The sequence below is a fragment of the Rhinoderma darwinii genome, chromosome 12, assembly GCF_050947455.1.
Source record: "Rhinoderma darwinii isolate aRhiDar2 chromosome 12, aRhiDar2.hap1, whole genome shotgun sequence".
Lineage (NCBI taxonomy): Eukaryota > Metazoa > Chordata > Amphibia > Anura > Rhinodermatidae > Rhinoderma > Rhinoderma darwinii.
In genome coordinates, this window is record NC_134698.1 from 62,235,665 (window position 1) to 62,260,039 (window position 24,375).

Genomic DNA, 24,375 nt, shown 5'->3' on the forward strand with positions numbered 1-24,375 from the left:
CATGTACACATTTAGGATAGTCTGAAAAGTCAACTGATAGATTAGGTGTGCTTTAAAGAATTTCTTTCTATATTATCTGTCATAGGCCAGACTACATGGCGACTTCTCTCATGTAATCATTTTTAGCTAGATGTAAGAATGTAGATTGTTGCTATTTTATTTTTATAAAAATATTTTTGTCAGGTGGGTACTGGTTCCCAGATTCGGAATGGGAGCGTCCACCCAATTTTTTTCACATGGTCCTCCACTAACATTAATTTCGGCTCTGCTGCTGAGCTTAAAGTTTTAATTAATTCCTGAGTGCTTTCCATGTGTGGCATCATAACAAGAAGGTAACACTTTTGCATTGCTGTTTTTCCAGTTTTTCCCCGCCATATTTGCCTATCTGCAGTCAGCAGGGACTTTTGTATTTGTGCCGAGTTCCTACATGGGTCTGTTTTCCTTGCTAGTTAATTCATGCATGATTTCTCATTGTAGAGTACAACAAAAGATGTACCTTTATAAACATAGGAAAACACAAGTAATGATATTAATGATGTTATAAATTTGTTTGTGAATGAAGGACTACTTATTGTCTCCTAGTAACATGTATTTTATTCCAAAGAAATGAACTTTGTAGCATCAACATTACCAAAGTTAACTTATATACCCCGGGGATTTCTAAGAAATCTATCACCACTTATTTGAACAAGCATTTATTATGATTGTTTATGCATTGATTTGCTTTTTTTGCCTAGAGGCTATGTTTTCAATGTTTGGGATTATTCCTATGCTTTGTATTCTACATGCAAAATATTTCCATTTTGTTCTGTTTGAAGGCAAAGAATGAATAGATGTAATACTTATTTTTTTTCATGTACTGTTGTGCAGATTTCAAAATTACCGTAAAGGTAGAAAATATGTTTATCTTATTTACTTCTGGATTTTAAGATACTCACAAATCATGACATTCTGTTTATTGTAGATACAGCCTGAAAATTTAAATAAAGACCAGTTGATGGGATTGTATAGTTTAGAAGACCCATATTCAATATTAGGGCATTTCGAGCTAATACAGGGCAATTCGTAATTTTGGGACCTCCATCGATTAGAGTGGAAGGACCCAGCATGTCTGCGCATTACAGTGAAGATCCATTGAATTCAATGGTCACCTTGCAATATTTAAAAAAAACACAAAAACAGGCCATACTTAGTTCCCAACAGGACGCAAACAAGTCAAAAATGCCTTGCAACTGGCACATTATTTGAAGCTTTGGTTGTGTGCAGTGATAACACTGAGCAGCCACTCCCATCTAGACTAGTGGGAGTGGAGTTTACTATTTAATGTACCTGAGCCTTCTCCCTCTGCAGCATTTTTGACTTGTCAGGTCCTTCACTGGAGCCATGGAAGACTGAACAGACATCTCCTCCAGCAGCTGCAGATAAATGTCCTGGCACAGCTGGAGGCGATGTCTGTAGACTCTTCAGTTGCTCCGGTGAAGGACCTGCGGGAGGAAGTACCGTCACATTGTGATCTCGCGAGATTACGCTGTGCTGTTAAACAAGCTGGACATGAATGAAGAGAAGTGTATGACGCTGATTGGTCACTGATTGGTCAGCGTCATGCACTTCTCTTTACAACGCCCACTTGGTGAAAAGTAAAAAAATGCCCAGTTGGGCATTTAGAACAAATTAGCATAAAACTAAAAATTATCATAACTTGGTCAAAAACAGCCTGTTGTTATCTACATTAAAGCGCCTATTAGATTAGGTAGGAGATAGGGCAGTTATAAACTGGTGACAGAGCTTCTTTAAAGTCTTTATTTAAAGTACCATATATTGTACTGGGAAACGGAAAAATAATTCTCTGTGGATGGAATTGGAATACAACTGCTATTCCTCCATTGTTTTTGGGTTTCTTTAGTACGGCTTTCACCACGCGGTAAACCGACATGTCAACTGTATTCTGTGGATCAATATGATTACCGCGAAACCAAATTTACATGGTTTTTTTTCTATGATGTACTACTTTTACAAAGAAAATAAGAATTTGTTAAAAAATTTATTTTGTGTCACCATATTCTGAGGCCCATAACTTTTTTTTATTTTTTACAATGGAGCAGTGTGAGGGCTTGTTTTTTGTGGGGCGAACTGTAGTTTTTATTGTTACCATTTTGGGGTACATGCAAATTTTTGATCACTTTTTATTCCATTTTTTGGGGAATGCGAAGTGACCAAAAAACAGCAACTCTGTCATTGCGATACTTTTTTTCTTACGGCGTTCATCCAGTGTGTTAAATAATGTTACACTCTAACAGTTCGGACTTTTATCAACGCGGCAATGACAATTATGTTTATTTTTTACATTACTTTAGGGAAAAATGGGAAAAGGGTTTCTTTTAACATTTTTATATTTTTTTACATATAATTAAACATTTTACCTAACTTTTTTAACATCACCCTTGGGGACATGAACAAGCGATTGTTTGATTGCTAATACTATATTCTGCAATATCTGTGTTTTGTAGTGTATTGTGCTATTTAGCAGCTACTATTAAAGAGGCTCTGTCACCAGATTTTGCAACCCCTATCTCCTATTGCAGCAGATCGGCGCTGCAATGTAGATAAGAGTAACATTTTTTTTTTTTTTTAAAACGAGCATTTTTGGCCAAGTTATGACCATTTTTATATTTATGCAAATGAGGCTTTCTAAAGTACAACTGGGCGTGTTTAAAGTTAAAGTACAAGTGGGCGTGTATTGTGTGTGTACATCTGGGCGTTTTTACTTCTTTTACGAGCTGGGCGTTGTGAATGGGAGTGTATGATGCTGACGAATCAGCATCATCCACTTCTCATCGTTACCACCCAGCTTCTGGCAGTGCACAGACACACAGCGTGTTCTCGAAAGATCACGCTGTGACGTCACTTCCTGCCCCAAGTCCTGCATCGTGTCGGACGAGCGAGGACACATCGGCACCAGAGGCTACAGTTGATTCTGCAGCAGCATCAGCGTTTGCAGGTAAGTAGCTACATCGACTTACCTGCAAACGCCGATGCTGCTGCAGAATCAAATGTAGCCTCTGGTGCCGATATGTCCTCGCTCGTCCGACACGATGCAGGACCTGGGGCAGGAAGTGAGTGACGTCACAGCGTGGTCTCTCGAGAACACGCTGTGTGTCTGCACTGCCAGAAGCTGGGTGGCAACGAAGAGAAGTGGATGATGCTGATTCGTCAGCATCATACACTTCTATTCACAACGCCCAGCTAGTAAAATAAGTAAAAACGCCCCGATGTACGCACCTAATACACGCCCAGTTGTACTTTAACTTTAAACACACCCAGTTGTACTTTAGAAAGCCTCATTTGCATAAATATAAAAATGGTCATAACTTGGCCAAAAATGCTCGTTTTTTAAAAAACAAAACGTTACTGTTATCTACATTGCAGCGCCGATCTGCTGCAATAGGAGATAGGGGTTGCAAAATCTGGTGACAGAGCCTCTTTAAGCTCTACCTCTGGGTTTAATAGAAGCAGAAAATAGCATACCTGGGGGCGTTCCTTAGGCTTAAGGCTGCCATAACAACCATCAGCACCCCCCAATTGTGTCGCGGGGGAAACGATGGGCTGAGAGAGGGAACCGCTCCCTCTTTCTAACGACTTATATGTCATGGTCGCTATTGACCACTGCATCTACGTGGTTAAACACCTGGGATCAAAGTTACATTCGATTCAGGCCTGTTGCAGTGAGGTGTCGACACCAATGAGTATGGTGCGGGTTCAGACCATTAGCCTGCTTCATGATCCCCCTTGGCGGCTGTGAGTGTCAGTTACGTCATATGTCGCCAAGGGGTTAAAATATAATTCCCCTTTTAGAATCATTCCGTACATCCATCCATTTGGATAATAAGTCTTCCATGTTCCTATTATATTACCTGTAATATTGCTTGGGATTATGTCAAACTGACCTTTGTTTTACATCCTTGAGCTTGCATTATATCAGGTTTCCATCATCTGTACATGTTTGGTTATCATTGGGTTGTTGAATAGAATGTACAATAATTATAAAATGTTTAGGCTCTTTTAAAGGGAATCTATCATCAGAAAACTACATTTAAATCAAGTTTTCATTATAAACATTTTTGAAAACATTTTGTAGGTGTTTATTTTATTATTTTTGTGACTAAATATATATATATATATATATATATATATATATATATATATATATATATATATATATATATATATCCCAGAAATAAATCCAGCATCACTCCGGTAATCAAGGTGAAAAAAAGTGTGGTTTATTGTGCCAACATAGCAAGTGCAACGTTTCCGTCCCACCTTGGAACCTTTCTCAAGCATAGTGATACATGCACATTCAGTGGTTTATAAAGTGTGTATCCAATATACATAATCAATCTCATTAAAATAATGAGACTGACATTTCCATCTCAAAATAGCGTGATAAAAACAATAGAAGAGTATCAGGATAATACAAATTGATACATACTGTGAACTCGTGAGTTAATTCTAAAAACAACACATAACATACATAATTTGAGCAAGAAAATGGCATACTTACATAGATTATAATATTCAGCAGCTGGGTAAAGATTTGAGACTGCACGACCACTGGCCAATCGGAGAGCAAGCATTCGATTGTTGTGTGACGTGTGGAACCTGTTATCCACAATCAGCGTCTGACCAACTCCAATGCGCATGCGTCGGATCAGTCCAGACCGGAAATGACATATCGTTCTGGTCGCTTAGATACCGATCGCTGGTAAACAGAATCTCCTGGACAGATCTTTACAGGAAGTAAATTAGAAGACAGCATAGCATATAATGTCCGTGATCAGCACAAGGAAGGTAATTCGAGTTCACAGTATGTATCAATTTATATTATCCTGATACTCTTCTATTGTTTTTATCACGCTATTTTGAGATGTATATGTCAGTCTCATTATTTTAATGAGATTGATTATGTATATTGGATACACACTTTATAAACCACTGAATGTGCATGTATCACTATGCTTGAAAAAGGTCCCAAGGTGGGACGGAAACGTTGCACTTGCCATGTTGGCACAATAAACCACACTTTTTTTCACCTTGAGTACCGGAGTGCTGCTGGATTTATTTCTGGGATATCTGCATGGTCTTTGGATCAAGACTATCAGCTGGCACCCTTTATTATTGGACTATTTTGCTTGGAAACTGAGTGCTGCTGTCTCTCTTTGCTGGTTTAACAATAACACTATAGACACAAGGCTCTGTATGCAGCTCCTCTGTCACTCCCTGGTCTCTGGGGGAGAGAGCTGTATTCCATCACTTCCTGGAGATTGTAAGGCCCAGTTTAGACTGAGGTTTTTTTACGCTGATTTTAACGCGGAACGCGTCGGAATCAGCAGCAAAAAATTTCCCAAACTGTCTCCTTTTGATCACAATGGGAGGCTCAGGCGGTTTTTTTCCACGGCGGTTTTTAGTTGCTCACGGTAAAAAAAAAGCGGAATGTTCTTTCTTGCCGCAGTTCCACCTCTGACTCGTATTAAAATCAATGGTACGCAGAGAAAGCGTTTTTAGGGGCGTTTTTTGCACATGTTGCTCAATGGCCGTGACCGAAAAACGCAGCGAAAATCACAGCAAGAATTTGCAGGCAGGTCAAAATCAGCCTCAAAATTCCTGAAGGAATTTTGAGACAGATTTTTCTGCCTGCAAAAAAAACTTAGTGTGAACAGGGCCTTTTAGTCTATCGAAATTTATCTGTCAATTGACTCCCATTCATTTCAGCTGCCACAAAGCACAGACACCCTGCTGCACTGTCTATGGACAATACAGGAAGGAAGGAAGTGTGTATCTTCAATATGGCCGATCCTAGATAAGTTCCAAAAATAAAAAATAAATAGCAACATTTAAAAAAGAACATACATATTGTGGGAAATTCATTAAAAACTGCCTAAGGCCTCATGCACACAAACGTATTTTTGTCCTCCCGTAAATACGCGTCCTTGGTCACACGTACTCGACCCGTATTTCACCAGTATTTACGGACCCGTGCCCGTAAATACGGGTCCGGTGTCACCCGTATTCCACCCGTATTTACGGGCACGTTTTCGCTGCAAAATTACACTGCAGTAATCGGCAGCCCTTTCTCTCTATCAGTGCAGGATAAAGAGAAGGGGCAGCCCTTTCCACAGAAAAAGTAAAAGAAATTCATACTTACCCGGCCGTTGTCTTGGTGACGCGTCCCTCTCTTGACATCCAGTCCGACCTCCCTGGATGACGCAGCAGTCCATGTGACCGCTGCAGCCTGTGATTGGCCTGTGATTGGCTGCAGCGGTCACATGGGCTGAAACGTCATACCAGGAGGCTGGACTGGAGGAAGAAGCAGGGAGTTCTGGGTAAGTATGAACGTTTTTTTTTTTACAGGTTGATCTATATTGTGATCGGTAGTTTCTGTCCAGGGTGCTGAAACAGTTACTGCCGATCGTTTAACTCTTTCAGCACCCTGGACAGTGACTATTTACTGACGTCGCCTAGCAACGCTCCCGTAATTACGGGTGCACACATGTAGTCACCCGTAATTACGGGAGCCCCATAGACTTCTATGGGCCTGCCCGTGCCGTGATTACGGCCTGAAATAGGACATGTTCTATATTTTTCAACGGCACGGGCACCTTCCCGTAAGCATACGGGGAGGTACCTGTGGCCAATAGAAGTCCATGGGCCCGTAAAAACGTGCCATAATTACGGCCCGTAATTACGGGCGTTTTTACGTTTGTGTGCATGGGGCCTAACAGAAAAACTGTTGTTGTTGTCCATAGCAACCATCACAGCGCTGCCTTTATTTTTAAGAGCAATATAAGAAATAGAAGCAGTTCTGTGATTGGTTGCTATGGGCAAACTTTACTCTTCAAACTTTTAATATACTTTTAATCTACATCTAATTAATAAAAATAAAATAAAATACATGTGACATTCCCTTTCATGAAGAAATGAAAACACATAGACAGATACCTCTTAACTTAAATAAGGGGGATTTCTGAAAACCGTGCACTCACATGTAAAAATACACTACGGAAAACTACATACAGTGTATGCCTATGAGAAAAATATTTCACAGCAGATTTCTCTTGTTTTTGTGTTCTGGAATATTTTTTTCCATAGGCATACATTGAAAAGTTTTCTGCAGCGTATGTTTACAAACACAATGGTGTTTTCCTCTGCTGTAACTACCACAGACAGAGTAACGAAGTGCAGAGATTGTGAATAGACATCCCGTGGAATGTCTATTCACTGTCTAAACACTTCAGTATTGTTAATGTGTTAGTATAAGACAGCACATAAGGATCTAGCAGGATCCCTATGCGCTGAGTAAATGAATGGAGAGGAGTGCATGACGCTGATTGGTCAGCGTCATACACTCCCCTGTACAACGCCCACTTGGTCTAAAGTAAAAATACGCCCACTTGGGCATTAAGCAACTCATTAGCATAAATCTAAAATCGCTAATAAAGTGGTAAAAATAGATCGTTTTTTTTAAAATAAAAAGCATTACTGTCACCTACATTATAGCGCCCATCTCCTTATGTAGGAGACAGGGCACTTATAATGTGGTGACAGAGTCTCTTTAACTAGGATTAGATAAGTATTGTGCAGAACATGTCAATATTAAGAAGTTATCTCCAAAGCTGCACTAGTAACTTTCAGAGAGGCAGTCAGTTCACCATTCGTTATAGAAATATAGAATTATGATGGCAAAAAAGGACCAACAAGTTACCCATTTCAGGTTTTTTATACTTTTTTGTTATTTTCAAAAAAAAAAAAAATAATTACATTTTTTCTATATTTGTGTTTTTTTAATCATTTTTGTCCTATTATGGAGTTATGTATAACCCAGGCATGCTTAAAACGACTACATCAACAGGAAGCTTGTTTCTAGTTACTGATACTACCATCCCCTTGTTCTTTTGTATTTCTCTCTTTCTCTTTTTCTCTCTTTCTCTTTCTCTTTCTCTCTCTCTCTCTCTTCTTCTCTCTCTGTCTTTTTCTCTTTCACTTTTTTATGTCTCTCTCTTTTTCTCTCTTTCTCTTTTTCTCTCTCTCTTTCTCTTTTTCCCTCTCTCTCTCTTTCTCTTTTTCTCTCTCTCTTTCTCTTTTTCCCTCTCTCTCTCTTTCTCTTTTTGCTCTCTCTCTCTCTCTCTCTCTCTCTCTCTCTCCTCTCGAAAAGTCTGGATACACCATATCGACAGCATTACCGAGGTCCAGTCTAGAACTTATCTCCTCATAGAAACAGATCAGATTGGTTGACAGGACCGATCCCTTATAAACCCATGCTGATGCTGCGTTAACAATTCATTTTCATTGAGATACTCGAGAATAACGTCTCTTAGAAAACCCTCAAATATCTTACACACTATGGAGGTTAAACCTACAGTTTCCGGGCTCACTTTTTGACTTCTTTTTGAATATTGACACCACATTTGCTATGCGCTAGTCTAGTGGAACAGTCCCAGTCATGATAGAATCCTTAAATATCAGAAATAAGTGTCTGTCTATCACGGTACTTAATTTCTGCAGAATGCAGGGGTGTATACCATCCGAACCCGGTGATTTATCTAGTTTAGTGTTTTTAAGGCGGCGCTGCACTTCTTGCTGGGTTAAGCAGGTGACATTTAATAAAGAATTGAATTTATCCGTAATCATGTCTTCTGACATTGGATTATCATGTATAAATACAGCAGAGAAAAAGGCGTTTAATAGAATGGACGTTTCCTCATCCTCCATTTAAATATGTTCAGTTTCTTTTCCTTGGATACATGAAAATACTTTATATTTCCTTAATGAATCCTTATAAAGACTTTGTCTGTGCTGGTGCTATTAATTAAATTCCAAAGAATGCTTGACTAAAAAATTTAATACACATCAGTTGTTCGTCTCTTATGTACTGTGGCCAAACCATCCTAATAATGCCAGTAATATTAACTGCTGTGGACCAGGAAACTTGGTGGTCTGCAAAGATTGTTTTCCCAAAATATTTATATTAACCCGTTAAGCCTCAATGATGTAACTGTATGTCATGGATTGGGTTACATAAGGCCCCATATGGCTACATCAACAGAAAAATCCAAAAGTTATGGTACTTGGAATGCCGCGATGCTAAAATAAATGATGTGAAACAAAACGTGTTTTATTGTGCAAATGTAGTAAAACATAAAAAAAAAACTATACATACAGTATTTGGTATCGCAGTAATCGTACCGATCCATAGAATAAAGGCAACACGTTATTTACCCCGCACAGTGAATGGCTTCATTAAAGGGTAACTAAACGTTCAAAAAACTTTTGACATATCATAGTGACATGTCAGAAGTTTTGATCGGTGGGGGTCCGAGCACTGAGACACATAACGATCGCGAAAACGAAGCGGCAGAAGTGTGCCGCTTCGTCTCTGATCACACTGTAGGAAAAATACTGTAGAATACAAAGCGCACATAGTGCATGAACCAGTAAACTCAATAAAATGAGAAACGGTGGTCAAATATGCTGACCTTATGGTGTTATGCTTGGAGCATAACATCCAATGAAGCGTGTCCAAGGAGTCACTCAGGTAAACGGTTGCAGCCCAAATTCCGGTCCGAAAGTTGATACAACTTCACTGTATAAATCCAGGACATAGGAGAGTAAAAGGCGGAATAACCGAGGGCACAGCCGTAATAGAACTAATTTTTAATTTGTACAATTAAAACTTTTCAATATTAAATGTTTTTCCAGTTTGTTGAGACCGGAATGTGTATGTTTTGTTAGTAATAGATTGACAGCATAAGCATCTGGTTATTACACATTTGAAACTGCCTGAGGTAAATAAATAAGAATTTCAGATTCAACTTGATCACACAATATAACACGTCCTACAAAAAAAATAGGAGAAAGTCTTAATAAACATTGGCACATACTCCAAATAGATCCTTAGTTTCAAAAAATTCTACCACCAAAACCAGCAATCACTTTTAGAAGGGCCAGAACAATTAAAATTATTCTAGCCCCAAGTCGTGTGAATCTCTCTAAAATTAAGGGCAATTCCGAACGAGAAACACATCAACACAATCAATCTATCAAAACAGGCAGTTTCAAATGTGGAATAACCAGATGCTTATGCTATCAATCTATTACTAACAAAACATACACATTCTGGTCTCAACACACTGGAAATACATTTAATATTGAAAAGTTTTAATTGTACAAATTAAAAATTAGTTCTATTAAGGCTGCGCCCTCGGTTATTCCGCCTTTTACTCTTCTATTTCCTCGCTTTGTCTCTGATGGGCTTTCCTCGGAGAGGTGTACGTGATCAATATAAAGTCTATGAGTCCGTACAATGCTCGCTCAGCTTTCCGGGGAAAGCCGATCAAAAACAGAGTGGCACAGTGCTCACACCAGCGCTTCTGACGCTTTGTTTTAGCGATCGGTGAAGGTCTCAGTGTTCAGACCCTCACTGATCAAAACTTCTGACACGTCACTATAACGTCAAAAGTTTTTTTAAAGTTTAGATACCCTTTCACTATAGAGGGGGGATTCTGAGCGGGGTCCTAACGAAGCGGAAAAGAAGCACTTCGGTGAGAGGTGTGCCACTTCACTTCTGATCAACTTTTGTTAGAGAGCTAATTGAGTGGTGTACAGACTCATAGACTTTCTATTGAGCACATACACCGCTCCTAGGAAAGCTGAGAAAAGCTGATAAGAAACAAAACGGCACAGCACTCACCCGTGTGCTTTTGCCACTTGATTTTAGCGATCGGTGGGGGTCTCAGTGCTCTGTTCCCCACCAATCAAAACTTCTAAAATGTCACTATGACATGTCAAAATTCTTTTAAAAGTTATGTTTAATTATGTCCATCTGGCCTGACACTTGTTTGCACTGTAAGACTTGCTTCATGTTTGGTGGAGGTTTTTCAGTCTGTGACAAAATCTGTGCATCCACTCTGGATCTCTCCCCTAAACTGGTGCTTTTATCTCTATATCTGGACCCTATGGTCTCCTTCAAGAAGAGTTTTTTGTTATTGGTATTCTGTTACCCTTCCGACCATTGCAGAATGTGCTTGGAAAGTTAATGCAGTCATGCTCATAAAATAATTCATGGGAGACTGCTATGACCAACATAATCACTTTTCGAGCACCTGAACTGATTGTATTGCCTTTAACCCTTTCAGGACCAAGCTCATTTTGGCCTACAAGACCATCCAGACCTACCAGCCCAATTTTTTCAAATCTGACATGTAATTTTATGTGGTAATAACTCTGGAATGCTTTTACCTATCCAAGTGATTCTGAGATTTTTTTCACTAAAATGTTAAATTTTTTAGTATAAAGGAGAAAAAGCATTCCAACATTTGTAAAGCAATTTCTCCTGAGTACGGCAATACCCCATGTGGTCATAAATGTTTTTTTCATTAGAAATTGTTTAACCCTTTCAGGACTGATCCATTTTTTGCGTTTTCGTTTTTCTCTCCCCGCTTTCCAAGAGCCATAAATATTTTTTCTTTTTCCGTCAATAGAGTAGTGTGAGGGCTTATTTTTTGCGGGAGGAGTTGTAGTTTCTAGTGACACCATATAAAGTACCATTTAATGTACTAGGAAACTGCAAATAAAATTATTTGCTTCCAGATTTAGCGACACAAACTGGATTGTTAAAATACGCGCTTGGAGTAAACTCGCAAATATCCGTTAAGTTTAAACCTAGCACTATTATTATAGTAATGTAGTATTGTTATAGTAATGTAGTATTATAGTAATGTAGTATTATTATAGTAATGTAGTAATGTAGTATTATAGTAATACAGTATTATTATAGTAAAGTAGTATTATAGTAATGTAGTATTGTTATAGTAATGTAGTATTATAGTAATGTAGTATTGTTATAGTAATGTAGTATTATTATAGTAATGTATTATTATAGTAATGTAATATTACAGTAATGTAGTATTGTTATAGTAGTGTAGTATTATAGTAATGTAGTATTGTTAAAATGATGTAGTATTACAGTAATGTAGTATTGTTATAGTAATGTGGTATTATTATAGTAATGTAGTATTGTTATAGTAGTCTAGTATTATAGTAATGTAGTATTATTATAGTAATGTAGTATTATAGTAATGTAATATTACAGTAATGTAGTATTGTTATAGTAGTGTAGTATTATAGTAATGTAGTATTGTTAAAATGATGTAGTATTACAGTAATGTAGTATTGTATAGTTATGTGGTATTATTATAGTAATGTAGTATTAAACCTCCGATGGAACCCCTCAACGGAAGGCCAACTCAGATGTGAACAGGCCCTAAATTTTCATCCATTTCCAGGCAATTTTTAATTGCCGTTTGTCATCTGTTTGCCATCCGTTTTTCATAGCCGTTAAAAAAAAGGGTGGATTTCAGTTGACAGGTTTTTTTTTGTCCCAACTCACTGAAAACACCACAGTGCCCATGTAGATAGTGCTTCAATGTTCCTGTAGATTGTGCCATAGTGCCCACTTTAGATAATACCTACATATGGCCAGGGCTCACATAGTACCACAGTGCTCACATACTGCCACAGTGCCCACTGTAGATAGTGCCACATTGCCCACATATAAACTGTCAGTGCCCACATAGTACCACAGTGCCCACTATAGATAGTGCCACAGTGCCCACATATAAAGTGACATAGTGCCCACATAGTTCCACAAGGCCCATTGTAGATAGTGCCACATTGCCCACATAGTACCACAGTGCCCACATATAAAGTGACATAGTTACTCACATATAAAGTGCCAGTGTTCACATAGTGCCACAGTGCCCATTGTAGATAGTGCCACAGAGCCCACATAGTGCCCATGTAGATAGCGCCACAGTGCCCCTGTAGATAGTGCCAAACCCCTGTATAGCTCCCCCTGTGGATAGCACCCCCCTGTTGATAACACGCCCCCCTGTAGATAGAACGCCCCCGGTAGATAGCGCCCCTGTAGCTCACTGTAGGAGCGGAATCCCTCTGGTCGAGGATTCCTCATAGACGAAGCGCCTGACATCTCTGTCCATATATGGACCATGACGTCAGGAAAACAGAATCCCCTGCCAGATTCCACTATATGGACAGTGAGGCCGGGGGCTTCTCCAGGAGCCGAATCCCATGCCTGCCAGAGCGGGCCGGGGATTCCGCTCCAGAGTGGGGTGTGGCCACCGGGTATTCCGCTCTTACAGGGAGCTATAGTGGCACGCTATCTACGGGGTATGGTCGGGGGGTATGCTATCTTCAGGCAGGGGGGTGCTATCTACATGGGGAGTTGCTAGCTACAAAACTGATGTTTCCTGCCAGAGATCTTGCGATGCTCAGGTCGGGGATTCAATTATTGAAAGACCTGTCTTCACTGTCCTTCTATGGACAGTAATGTCAAGGGCTTCCCCCGACTCAGCTCTCAAAGTAGCGCTGTGTGTGGGTAGTCCTCGGCCAGGATCTGTTTTTACCGGCCGTTACAAGGATTATTTCCTAAAAAACGACCGGTAAAAACGGATCCATTGACTTCTATGGGAGCTGTCTGGCTGTGAAAACGGATAAAAATAGAACATGTCCTAATTTTTGACGGCCAATATTCACGGGCCTTTTAAAAAAAAGGTCATGTGAATACACCCTTAGAACCTCATTGTTCTGAAAACTGAAGTTTTTCACTGTCGTGTGAATGTAGCCTTATAGTAATGTGGTATTATATTAATGTAGTATTATTATAGTAATGTAGTAGTATTATAGTAATGTAGTATTGTTATAGTAATGTAGTATTATTATAGTAATGTAGTATTGTTATAGTAATGTAGTATTATTATAGTAATGTAGTAGTATTATAGTAATGTAGTATTGTTAGAGTAATGTAGTATTATTATAGTAATGTAGTAGTTTTATAGTAATGTGGTATTGTTATAGCAGTTCGAATAACTAAATGATTAACAATAATTTTGTATGGTATCAAACTTGAAAGTAATGCGGCTTATTAACTTCACATTTTATAATAATACTAAATTACTAGGCCGAGTTTGAGACCCCTGATCTAGACAAAGTTTACATTACATTTTTTAAGCCTGATTCCACTTGTCAAAACATTTGTTCAGTAAATAATAAAAAAACATTTGTGTATCCCCCCCCCCCCCCCCCACACACACATCTCTATGATTTCTGAAACCTCCTCTTCCCCAGCTGTTAAAGGGAAGGTGTCATGATTTATTTTTTTTATATTACTTTTAATATAATATTAACAAAAATGTTATTTAATCGTATTCTCATTTTTTACTTTTTAATGTATTCTTACTTTTACTTCTCTATGGGGGCTGCCATTTTTTTTTCATCTCTGTATGTGTCGATTAACGATACATACAGAGATGCTATAAGGCACATACAACCCCATAGAGAATGCGAACGGGAGTCGTTCCATTCTCAGTTGCGTGTGGGAAAGGCGCATGTGCCAAACAGACCAAAACGAAGCTCGTTCGTAGAGCGAAATCCGGCGCCATTTTCATGCCGGACAGTAAGATGACGACTTCCGGCCGCGGCTTCCGGCCATATGTTCAACAAAGCGAAGGCGCAAGGAAGAGGAGCGTAGACCAGCGGAGGCGGCGGCAGGTAATTTATGTTCGTGTATGTGATGTGTGTATTATGTTCGTGTATGTTCGTGTGATACTGTCTGCTGAGCCCTGTATCTAATCCTCCTAGCACTGTGCAGTCGCTCAGAAAATAGCGGCACACAGTGTAGGAGGTTTGAAGACATTCAAACCCTTCCTTCTCCTGGCACTAGCCAGAAGAAGGGAGGGGAGATTGTGTGAGGACACTAGAGGAGAGTGTGTCCACCCTAAATATGCAGCATAAATCAATGAGGTTGCTTTACCACAGTGCCCATGCTGCAATTTTGGGAACTGCTCCCTCTAGTGGCCAGCACATGGAAATGTTATAAATTAGAATCTAATTTATAATATTTCCTGACTTGTGAAAATTAAAAAATAATAATAAATTCTAGCGACACATTCCCTTTAACCCATTCCCACCCCATGATGTACTATTACATCATGGGAACTATGCCATTACATGAGGGTGCTGGCTGTATTATAACTTAGATCCATACCACTTAACCCCTTAGCTGCCGCGGTCAATGCTGCGCGTTACGCTGACAGGCATAATATACTGTAATACAGAAGTATTGCAGTTTATTATAGGAGCGATCAAGCAATTGCATAATCTTAGACCACTAGTGGGACAAAAAGAAATAAAAAAGTGAAATTTAATTTTTAAACATAAAAAAGAAAACATTTCAAAACTTATTTTTTACTAATTAAAAAAGGTTTATTATGTAAAAAGTTAAAAAAAAGTATACATAATTGGCATCGCCACGTTTGTAATGTTGTTAACTATAAAGTTATCACATTATTTAACCCGCGTGGTGAATGCCGTAAAAAATGAAAAACAATGCTTGGATTGTTATTTTTTTGTTCAACCTGCCTCGAAAACCGGAATAAAAAGCTGTATCCTGCGAAAAACATGTAGACATGGAACCCCAGCACACACTGAAAGGACAAGTAGATTTAAATGAAAAAACTTTTTTTTTATTATTCTAGCACAAACGACTGCATAGTATATATTTAAATATCAGGCGGAAAACAAGCACTCACACAGATTCGTCGACGGAAAAAAAAGTTTTGGAGTTCTTTTGGTTTTTTTTGCTACATAGTATTCCCTTCTCTGCACTCAAGGACAGATGAGGTCTTTGGTTTGGGGGTTAAAATATGAAAAGAAAAACACCCACTCCTGCTGGCACTGGATGCTGAGAAAGCTTCTGACAATGTTAGATGGGACTGACTGGGGATGGTTTTGGACAAGATGGACATCAGGGGCAATTTCAGAGTGTTTCACTCTGGCTTGTACAAGAAGTGTTGGTTTTCCTTCCATAATATCTCAACCTATTTTGGCATCCCTCAACATCACTATCTGCAATAGCTACAACTGCTCTCTTTCTGAAAATGTTGTCTACATAACTACGAGAAGGAGGCAGTCTCAAATACTTTTGATGATATATTGGGTCAGAATGACTTTACTCTATCTCCTTGTTATATAGGGCCCTACGTGATCGTCTCCTCGCCACACATCCCAAACATATTTTCAAGAAATGGGAACTGATTCTTCAAGATCCAGACGCTTATGCAAAGATATTGGAAGGCTGGGAAAAGGTCAGAAAACAAGTAGTTAACGAGAGATGGCGGGAAATGCTTTTTAACTTAATTCATAGAGTGTTATATGGATTTCATTTTCTTGCGTCAGTGTATAACCCTGACAGGCTTACTGCATGTCACAAATGAAAGGCTACATTCACAGTCTTATGGCATGGAAAATGGCTCTGTCTTTATTAACTTTCTATAGAAGTTCTCTCTAGATATAGATCCTTTGATTTTACTTTTTCACTTTACTTTACCAGATGATTTGAAAGGGTCTGACAAGGACTGTTCCTCCATTATTTCATGTAATACTCCTGTTGGAACTAAGAAACATATTTCTCCTTTGGTTAGCCCCAGACCCTCCCACGACATCAGAACTTATAACACTTAACAAAAAAAAAAACGTGTAAATGTAGAGGATCTGCCAGGCACTACTTCTGTGGATACTCCCAGGATTAATCAATCGACACCTGAGGCCGGACCTCTTAGACTGACTCCGGCTCCCACCAATCAGGGTGGCAGGCTCAGGAGTGGGAGAGCCTATCGCGGCCTGGTCAGTCGGAGTTAGCTCCGCCCCCTGTCCATTTACTCCTGCCGTTTTCTCTCCATCATTGCTTGTGATTCTTCCTGGTTTCCTGGCCTTGCTACAGCCTTGCTACAGCCTGCTACTGCCTTGCTTCAGCCTTGCTACAGCTTCCGCTTATCCTGCTTTGCTCTGACCCCGGCTTGCTTTCTGCTCCTTGCTCTGCGTTCGTATACTTCGTGACATCCTGATTCTGACTGGCTCGTTGACCACTCTGGTTTCCTCACAGTGTTCCGTGGGCTACTGCCCCTTCCCTTGCTTGTTCCCTGTTTGTATTCCCTTGCACTTAGTCAGCGTAGGGACCGCCGCCCAGTTGTACCCCGTCGCCTAGGGCGGGTCGTTACAAGTAGGCAGGGACAGGGCGGTGGGTAGATTAGGGCTCACTTATCCCCTTCCCCTTCTTCCGGCCATAACAGTAAAATTGCCATGTCCTTATGGCCTAAACGGGCTGCATCCCTAATAGGTTAATGATTACCTCTATCAGTGAACACAGTGTCTATGCATGTAATAGTTTATCCCTGATCGTGGCAGAAATTGCACATCTAAAGTTGCGCCAGATTTTTGAGAACCTCGCAAGTTTGCATGGCTTTAAGAAATCTAAAAGAGAAGATAAACTGTACATTAACTGGAAAAACTGGCAAAAGTGTGAGTTTGAGAAAACAGAGCTACAGTTTCTGGGGTACATAATTTCTCCTGATGGGTAGCACATGTATCCAGTAAGACCCAAGCAAAATTAGATTGGCCTACTCACAAAAATGTGAAGGTCGTTTAAAGATTTGTAGGTTTGGCACAAGGACTTAAGGTGTATCAATCGGCTCTAGATAAGGGTCGGTTGCCGGACTCAATAAACGATGCCGTTATCGTTGTAATACCCAAACCTGATAAAGATGTTAGATTGCCTGAGTCTTACAGGCCTATTTCGCTCTTGACAGTTGATGTGAAAATTCTAGCTAAGATTTTGGCTAATAGATTCTCTAAGGTGGTCACATAGGTAGTACATCAGGATCAGGCAGGGTTTATGCCCAATATGTCAACGGCTGTCAATTTGCGCAGATTATATGTGAATCCTCAGATGCCTCAGCTGGCAGGGGAGGCCAGGGCAGTGGCTTCTTTGGACGCAGCCAAGGCCTTTGATAACGTGGAATGGCAGTACATATGGTATACTTTGAAGTGTTTTGGCTTTGGGGGGGTTTTATAGCTTTGGTGAAATTATTGTACACTGCGCCCAAAGCCCTGGTTCGAGCGAATGGGTTACTCTCGCCTTCATTCTCGCTGTATCGAGGAACGAGACAGGGGTGTCCCATATCGCCCCTTTTATTTGCATTGGCCATTGAGCCATTGGCGGCTGCCATTCGTAGAGCTGATGGGGTTTGGGGGTTTTGTTATGAAGGGATATATGAAAAAGTTGCTCTTTATGCGGATGACATGCTTCTGTTCTTAAGTAACTGGCCAGTGTATTTACGGCATGGTATGTGCATAATTGATAGGTTTGGCTCTTTATCAGGCTTGGCTTTCAATTGGATGAAATCCTCTCTTTTGTTGGTGGGACCCCAATCCCCTGGGGTGGAGGACGCCACAGGGCAATTGCAAAGGTTATCCATGTTTAAATATCTTGGAATACATGTTAGTGACAGAATTCTGGATTTTGAGTCTCTCAATATTGATCCGTTATTAAGTAAGCTCCAGAGTATGACGACAGCATGGTGCCAACTTCCGCTTAGTGTGGTGGGTAGAGCCAACTTTTCTAAAATTATATTTATGCCTCAGATATTATACTTATTGCATAACGCCCTGGTATGGCTTCCCCAAAGGATTTTTCATAAAATCATTGGTATTTTTCGGGATCTGATATGGAAAAAAGGCATTCCAATGATTTGTATGGAAACCCTGGAAAGGCCAAAGGAGGTTGGGGGCTAGCGGTACCAAACCCGTGGCTGTATTATAATGCTTCTCAGTTGCAACATATCAGAGGGTGGGAGCTGAAATACCTTGTACTGCAGTGGGGAAGTTAATTAGTGTGGTGACTGGTGAGAAACAGTTATTATTGGTTCAGCAATCTGGGGGACGGGGAGAAAGGAGGACGGACTTTCCTACGTTTGCTATGATTTATAAGGTCTGGGATAGAGCGAAGGCTCTGGTGGGGATAATGGGGTACACTCCTTACTCTCCTATTTGGGGAAATACTCTTAATAAAGAATTTGATAAATTAGTAGGGTTTGAGAAGTGGCAGCATAAAGGTGTTAGAACCCTTCAGAGTCTTTTTTCGGATGGTGTGTTTTGTACATTATAAGACCTTCATTAGCAATTTGATCTACCTCGATCTAGTTTTTATAAGTACATGCAGCTTCGGCATGCTTATGATGTACAGAATAGACTTATTCCGATAGTCCAGTCCTCTCATACTTCTTTTATCACGGTTCTGGCGCATCTTGGAAACACAAAGGGTGTAATCTCCTTGTTGTACAGGTCTCTATTAGAATCCACTCTTAAAACTCGACCTCTTAATATAAAGGAAAGGTGGGAGAGAGATCTAGGTCAGATTGCTGGCGAGGTTTGGCGGGACAGTCTAGAGTCGGTGCCTAGCACATCTCTGAGTGAAATGTATCGTCTCTCCCAGCTTTTCCTTTTGCATAGGGTATATAGGACCCATCTTCTTCTTCTTTATAAGATGGGATATAAAGGGGATTCATGTTGCTATCGCTGTGGGGAACATGGCGCTGATCTTTTGCATGTTATGTGTGGTTGCTCACAGCTTGGGGAGTTTTGGAGGAGGGTGGTGGGTCTTATAGGTCAAGTGTATAATTGTACAATTGCCTTGGATCCGAAAAATTGTGTCCTGGGATATACTTCTGAATTAGCTGTGATGGAGGGGCAGAGACTGGCGGTTCTGAGACTTTTGTATCAGGCTCGTAAGCTGATTTTTGTGCATTGGAAGGATACTGACCCCCCGAGCTTGTAGAGTTTAAATTCAGGGTCAATATTCTGCTGAAGAAGAAAAAGGGAGGAAGCCTCTAGCTCACCAGTATTCTGCACTCAAGCTTCGCTTGGATCTCTGTGACGGAACACGGTGAGTAACATGGAAAAAAAAATTAGTCGATCCAGCGCTGCATTGGAAGGATACTGCCCCCCCCCCCCCCGAGCTTGTAGAGTTTAAATCCAGGTTCAATATTCTGCTGTGGCTTGAAAAATTTGTGTATTTAAGGCGGGGCAAGTATAAGAGGTTTGAGGACCTACGGGCTCCCTGGTTGGACACACCGGATCTGGCCTCAGCTGCGTTGCTCCTAAACCGAATGCCTATATGATCAGATCTCTTTATTGGGGATACTGAGAGTTCCTGCTAATCTCTGACCCTCCTCTGATAATGATTTATATGATATGTGCTGACACTGTGTATTATATTTGTCAAACAGTCTTTTCCACTGACTAAAACATTGATGTGATGACGATAAGATATTGAATGATTATTATGATGGTTCCCTAGAAGTATCTGTTTACTTACTTTTGGAACATGTGCTAATTTGTGTTGTACACTTTGTTATTTTCTAAAAGCTGTTTCTAATTTTTAGCAAGGGGTGGAGTGGGAGGGGGGGGGGGGGTGTTCAATGTTGTTTTCTTGTATGTAAACTGTGAAAATGTTAATAAACAATTATTTAATAAAAAAAAAAAAAAAGATTTGTAGGTTTTGCAGACTTCTACCACAAATTTATTAGGAACTTCTCAAGAATTATTTATCCCATAACACAATTTACACAGAAAGAAATTCCAATTAATAGGTCTTTGAGTTCTGAAGTTGCATTTACCCAATTAAAGACTTATTTTTTACCTCAGCCCCTATCAGAGTTCATTCTAATTCAGATTTACCATTTGTTGCTGAAATAGATGCTTCGGACTCAGCAGACGGAACAGTGTTGTCCCAAACAGCTGACCCAATTGCCTCACCCATGTGCCTTTTTCTCATGCCAGTTGTCATCCTCTGAAAAAAAACTATGACATTGAACATAAAGAATTATTAGCAATAACGAAGGCATTCACAGAATGGAGGCGTTGAATTGAAGGAGATTCTCACCCTGTACAAATTCTCACTGACCAACGAAATCTTACATTTATTAGATCAGCTTAGAGACTTTCTGGCAGACAGGCACGATGGTCTTTATTTTTTGCAAGGATTAATTTTATTGTTTCCTTCAGACCGAGATCCTGTCCAAAATGTTCTCGGAGACCTCATAGGATTATGCTCTTGAGACCACCATTTTACCTGCAAATTTTGTGGGGTTATCCGTTTCCAGTGGATTATTACAGCAAATCAAAGAATTTTCAGATGGAAGATCCTTTCCCTGCCAATCATCCCAGGGACATTCATTTAGTTCTCAAAGATGGGGTCTCAACTTTTGGTCAATGTCTCTATGTTCTTAAGGCTCCTCAACCGGAGGTCTTACATCTAGTCCATTATTCTAGATCTGCAGGTTTCATTGGAGTACATAAAACTAAGCAACTGTTATCTTGGTCTTTTTTGGTGGCCAAGATGCAAGTTAAAGTTCGTAAATCTGTATCCGCCAATAATGGTATAAAGGCTACCTTCTTGGATTTCTGTCTGGAATATTTTTGCGACTCGCTTCCGGACTTAAACCACAATCTAAAGAGGGAGGTTGGAACTAAATCACTAATTGACATTTGTAATTTGGAAACAAATGGGCATGCTGGTCGAAGGAACTATTCATCTCTACAAAGCTCCATATATAATATTTTACTATATATATCTATATTTTCTTCTTTCCCTTAAGCCCCCTTTTTTTTTTTCTTTCCCCCTTTCTGATTTTTTTTGTGTTAATTCTGGTGGTTATGGGGACATGACATATTTATGTCAGTAGATTGTATATATGTATGTATGTATATGTTTATATGTGTATTTGTCTGTTGTTTAGAATAGTATTCAAAGAAAATAAAAACCAATTAGGAACATGAAAATAAATATGTTGGTTCTTTTCAAACCTGCGACCGAAAGAAGACACCTCGTACCTTACCCCTAGGATTGCTTCCATCTCCTCTCATTCTTTCTTGTCCTTGGAGGTATATTTCTATGGACTTTATAGTGGAACTACCATCTTCTAAGGATATTAACACTATGTCGACCTTCTTACTAAGATTGGTCAATTCATACCCATTAACCTCTTCACGCAAAATCACGTAACTGTACGTGATGAAGGTTGAGGGGAAGTATGGAGCAAGCACACGGGCTGAGCTCGCTCCATACACAGCGGGTGACGGCTGTTACACGCAGCCGACACCTCCCTGCAATGAGCGGAATCAAAGTCCACTTTGATTCCACCCGCTTAACACCTTAAATGCCACTATAAATCGTGACCGAGGCATTTAAAGTGTTAGAATCTGGGAGGCGCCCCCTCAAACACGCGATCGCGCCCCAACGCGGCACGATCGGCCGGTTACAACGGTTGCTATGGCAGCCCGGGGGCCGAACAAAAGCCCCCAAGTCCGCCATCTTTGTACTCCTCTGAAGCTCTGCCTCCGGCAGGACTTGACAGGAGACTGTCAGAATCACAATATGCTACAATACAATAGTATTGCAGTATATCATACAAGCGATCCAACGATCGCTGCTTCAAGTCTCCTAGGGGGACCAATAAAAAAAAGGAAAAAAAACTGTTAAATAAAGATTTTTGTTATGTTCCAAAAACAATAAAGTATTAAAAGTTTAAAAAACTCCCCTTTTTAAATTTGTCCCCTAAATCAATGTAAAAAAAAAATAAAAGTTAATATAACTGGCATCGCCGCGTCCGTACAAGTCCGAACTATCACAATATAGCATTGTTTAACCCGCTCGGTGAATGCTGTAAAAAATATATATATAAAACACACAAATTGCTGTTTTTTGGTCACCTTAGCGATCCAAAAAAATGAAATAGAAGATTATCAAAAAGTTGCATATACCCCAAAATAGTATCAGTGAAAACTACAGCTTGCCCCGCCAAACTTAAGTCCTCACATCGCTAAATTGATGTAAAAATAAAAGTGGTAAAAGATAAAATAAAACATATAAATTTGGTATCGCCGTAATCGTATCAACCTGTAGAATAAGGTGATTGTGTAGTTTTTACCGCCTGATGGACGCTGTAAAAACAAAACCCCCCAAAATATAACGTAATCGCTGTTTTTACCCATTTCACCCCACAAATCATTTTTTTTCAGCTTCCCAGTACATTATGCAGTAAATAAATGGTGCTTTGAAAAACTACAACTTGTCCTGGAAAAAACAAGCCCTCGTATGGCTATATAGACGGAAAAATAAAAAAATTATAGCTTTTGAAAGGTGCAGAGAAGAAAACAAAAGTGAAAATTTGAAAAAGGGCTGCGTCCTGAAGGGGTTAAGGGACTGCCCTCTGCCAAAGAGACTGCAGAACTGTTTATCCGGGAAGTTTTCCATCTATATGGTTTACCTGTCAACGTAGTTTCTGACTGTTTCGTCCAGTTTACTTCTAAGTTCTGAAAAAGTTTTTGTACCACCTTGCAAATTGAAGTAAATGTATCCACTGCCTACCATCCATAGTCTAATGAACAAAATGAGTGTACTAACAAAACTTTAAAACAGTATTAGCGGTGTTAAACTAGCTATCTCCAGGATGACTGGGTTGACTTTCTTTCTACTGCAGAGTTTGCTTCTAACAATTCCCAACACTCCTCTGCTTCCTAGAGTCCCTTTTTGCCAACCTGGGTTTTCACTCCATTTTCATTCCCAACCTCCCCATTTCTTATTTAGTTTCTTCTGTCACTAATAGACCGACTAACTTGCAACAAAATCAAGAGATGTTAACAAACACTTTGCGTGAAGCCCAAAATCATTACAAGAGAGCTGCAGATAGATATTGCAAACCTTTTCCTTCTTATAGTGTAGAAGATAAGGTATGGCTCTTCATGAGAAATTTGAAACTAGGAATACCTTCACCAAAATGTGGGCAGAAATTTATTGGACCATTTAAAATTGTGACCCCCAATTAACCCTGTAGCTTTTCGTTTAAACCTTTTAGACTCTATGAGGATTTATCCTGTGTTTATAATTTTTTCCTTCTTAAGCCTTTTGTTGAGAATATTCCCAGGACGTAGTTTGCTCCCACCAGACCCAGTTGCAGCTCAGGGAGAAGAAGAGTTAATTGTAGAAAGAATTCTGGATTGAATGCTTTTTTTGCAAGCAATTACAGTACTTGATTTAAAGGCAAGGATATAGTCCTAAAGACAACTCATGGGAACCTGTGGGGAATATTTATGCCCCCCAGCTGGTTAGAGAATTTTATTGTCGCTACCTAGAGAAGCCTGGTCAAGGACCGTAAAAAGGAAGTTCTTGGAGAAGGGGGAATAATGTCAGGAATAGAACTTACCTGGGCTTGAACTCATGTAAGCTCTTGCCTTATGGCCAATTACAGTAATTGCTTCCCTATATAGCCCACAACCTAGCACTTCCTGTGCCCTATTATTCTGGCTTGTCAGTGATCCAGCTTGCCTGTGCTTATCTACTCTCTTTGTCTACCGAACTTGCATTACGCCTGACCAAGGATAATCTCTCTACATGTGTACTGAACC